We start from the raw sequence: 3,966 nt of genomic DNA, 5'->3' as shown, positions 1-3,966 counted from the left end.
CACAATCCATGCCGCCCTTTTAGAACCTACTCACAACTAGACATTCAAAGAAGTGCAGTCATGAGATCATCCGCACCCTGATTGTTAGAATAAAACATTGCTGATTTACTACAGCTTCACATTCCAAAGAATGTACAATTACGACACCATCTCCGCCCTGATTGTCAGAATTATGGCTCTGTAAATTAAACTGGGACAAAAAGCACTTCAAATAGCAAACAGATCATAAATATTACATTCATACCTATACTGCTTCAGGGCACGCAAGGGTGCAACATCAAATAACAACCAATACAGTGAATCCAAGAGAAGCAATTCAAAGTACGCTTGCACCTGCAGAACATGTCTAAATCCAGGGTTTTGCCATAAAGGTTTCCTGATTCGCAGGGTTTGCTAATTTCACAGCTTCACTATGAGTCGGACAAAACATCCTCACTTCCTAATTTTGCAAAATAGAGAAGCCCTATACAAAACTGGCCACGGAAAGCACCTTTACAGGTTCACAGGAGCCACCCAAAAACAGGACACGAGGAGACTCGATGAGAAGACATGATGAAGCTGTCTTTTACGAGGCCTGAGGGCATTCGCGTGCAAAATGCCCTGATTTGCCGCAAGAGTAGCAAGAACCTCCACCGCTGCTGCCACCACCTCCATAACCACCACCACCACCACCACCATACCCTCCACCGCGGCTGCCTCCACCACCTGAACGACCACCGCCAAAACTTCGTCCACCCCCTTCACTCGATGGGCATTCGCGTGCAAAATGTCCTTCCTCACCACAATTGTAGCAGCTGCCTCCACCCCCACCTCCATAACCACCTCCACCTCCATAGCTCCCACCTCCACCACCACCACTGCTGCGATAACCACCACCACCTCCTCCATAACCTCCACCTCTGCTGTACCCTCCACCTCCGCCATATCCACCACCTCCTCCTCCATCAGCAGATGGACACTCCCGAGCAAAATGACCTGACTCACCGCAGTTGTAACATCCACCTCCGCCTCCACCGCCGCTTCCATACCCACCACCACCACCACCTCCATAACCACCGCCCCCACCTCCATACCCACCCCCTCCATATCCGCCACGACCGCCCCTTCCCCTTCCACCACCATAACCGCCTCCGCCTCCATATCCATCATCTTCTCCCGATCCTTGAAGAGCCTTTCCGTTCGGGCCTGTCACTTGAACTGCACGCGTCCGCCCATCGTCTCCCTCCTCAATGCGGAACTCGACTTCCTCACCCTCTGCAAGAGAGCGGAAACCGTCGCAAACCAGGGAGGTTTGGTGCACAAACAGGTCTTCAGAGCCATCATCGGGGGTGATGAAGCCGAAGCCCTTCGTGGTGTTGAACCACTTGACCTTGCCAGTGATCTTGGAGCCGCCAGCCATGGCGACCTCGCGGAGAGCAACAAAGAAACGGAAGAGGAGGAGAAGACGACAACGGAGGGCTCCCTGAGTCTGCTAAACGAGATTTAGGGTTTCACCCATATAGTAAAGACTGCAAAATCGGACGGTCAAGTTCAGCTCTGATCCCATCTACGGTCCTCATTTTGCATGATGCGATCATTCTCCTTATAAAATACCCCACATCCCTCATCACCTCGGAGAAAGCCTGTGCATTCAATGCATATATATCTCCACATATATACTTTCAAGAGCCAACCTCTCATCAGTTCTAGGACATTGGCAAGAGTGACAGCGATACGCCTCGTTCACACACGCATTGCATCCATCGACGCTAATGGGTTCAAGGTATTATAACAAGCCCATGCCATGGGATCTACAACGCGAAGTCGGGCACAAAAAACCTAGTGCATTATGAAAATCTCAAAACATTTACCGCGAGCTTTTACCGCATTTTGTAGAGAGAGAGAGTCCAAAATGGGCTTGCCAAAGAAGAGAGAGAGGGACGAGAGGACATTTTTTTGTATTTCAAATATCACCACGTATAGTGATGTGACTATTGCCGCTCATATTACCAAACCCTGCTTTAGCACTTACACATTCAAATTTTGGTATTTTTGTATGTTTTGCTTGTGAATAAAAATTAAAGAACATTATTAAAAAAATATTTTAAGAAAAGATATTAAAATATGAAACAATGGCTATGTGGATAAACATGAAACTACAAAGAGGAAGCTCCATCTTAGAGTTATGCATGCGCCTCCATGTCAAGCAAGCATCGTCAGAGATGAGAACCCAAACATGGACGCCATCTTTTGTCGAGGCATGGACACTACTTTTGTAAGACTGACGGAACTGTCCTCACGAAGGTCTTATCCGCCCTACCACCCTATATATAGGCCCTTGGCCATCCGTATTCAGAAACCCCTGTCCACACCTAGCAATCGGCCCCTGGCCTAGGTCATTGACCCCCCTGAGTTTGCTCTTAGCCTTACATTACTCCTCCCTTAGAGAAGCGTTTTTGTCCTCGAAAACGGAAGTGGTGATAGCGTCGTAAAGAACACTAATGTTTTTGGCAGTGGCATCCTTCCTCGATCCAGCTGTCCTTTTGACCGAAGCACAATTCAGTAGGAGGTTCAACGAAATCAAAAAGAGCATCTTGATTTTCCATATTATTGTCCCCTTGCAACCGTCTTGTGTAACCAACCCATAACCAACATAGTGTATAAAATCCATTTAGAACCCACATGCATGCTAAACGAGTTATCAAAACAAATATGTACCCCAAAGAGTACCTCTTTTGACTTTCCCTGAAAGTAACTGCCTGACGTAACTCATAGTCAAAACTTAAGTCCTTGACTTGTTATCTTATTGCATCAGTAAACAACCCCACCATGACTAGTGTTCAAGGTTAAGAACATGACTTAAGCATGAAGAGACTAAACTTAGTCGCAAACATGCTTTACCTTATGGTAACCAAACTCCAACTAGAGCGATACATTCTTTCTAATTGGATTGCTTGGTGCTAATGTACGTGCTTCGCATATCCTTTAGCACAAGATTACACTTGTAATCTGTCTATCCTCTTTGGATAAATGACAGTACTGAGGTGTGTTTCCCCTTCGTTTACAGACAATCTGCCAAAATGATGGTAAACAGAGATCACAGTGCCACACAACATTGCTGAGAAATCAAGAATGTTATGAATAACCATCTTAGTTAACTTGAAAAATCCACAAGTACTCAAACCGAGCCATGACCTCTATTAGTGATTGGTAGATCCAAAAGTAATCTCATAGAGATATTGTACATAGAGTGCAAAATGCTTCATAAGCAACTAATGTGATGAATAAGCATGCCGCTCCACATTAGCCTTTGCCAAACACTAGGGTTCACAACACCTTGTGTACATGCATTTAGCAAAAACGGATTCGAACCTGCATATCCCTGGCCCTTGGCCTTACATTGGACCATAATGGAATGTGAAAATCGATCACACCTAGGTACCAATGAAACATGTTCATTAACAGCACATATCCTTGCATAAACAATCGTTTGTTAATGTTGTTCAATAGCACTTGTAACCTTAACAAGTCGTTCTAAGTGCCCGACAATTTTTTGCCATTGAAATTATTTCTGATACGTCGTGCTAAAAATGGTCTCTAAAATGGATTTGACCAGCCTTGGGGACTTTGTCGCAACACATTATTGAAATAGCGGGCGCCAGTGTCAGTCCTAGAGGCTCATATTCTCCACATGTGGAATATGTTTCAAATAAAGATGTCTGGAAAAGGATATCCTTCAAGTTCGAGATTTACTTGTGCGTGAAGGTAATTGTAAACACACAACGACATGAGTGAGAGGACCCACATTAACCTTGCTCCACACTGGTTAAACCGAACTCCTTGAGTTCATAGACCATGTTGTATCCCAGGTGACAACATGTGCCAAAGAAAACCCTACATATAGGTCTATAATTGCATAGTGGAGAAATGTATTTGGGACAGTGCGACCCAAAATTCTTTGCTCTTACATGACCTTGTCATGTCTCT

At 45.1% G+C, this 3,966-nt stretch overlaps 1 pseudogene; it reads right to left on the bottom strand.

Annotated features, from left to right (window-relative positions):
• Nucleotides 1–212: 212 nt before the first annotated feature.
• Nucleotides 213–1,565, bottom strand: LOC147434812 (cold shock protein 2 pseudogene; annotated as a pseudogene).
• Between the last annotated feature and the right edge of the window lie 2,401 nt (nt 1,566–3,966).

This window comes from Adiantum capillus-veneris, chromosome 19 (assembly GCF_014529385.1).
Source record: "Adiantum capillus-veneris isolate H3 chromosome 19, ASM1452938v2, whole genome shotgun sequence".
NCBI classification, from domain to species: domain Eukaryota; kingdom Viridiplantae; phylum Streptophyta; class Polypodiopsida; order Polypodiales; family Pteridaceae; genus Adiantum; species Adiantum capillus-veneris.
Note: the sequence above shows the minus strand (reverse complement) of the source record. Positions and strands in the feature narration are given on the sequence as shown.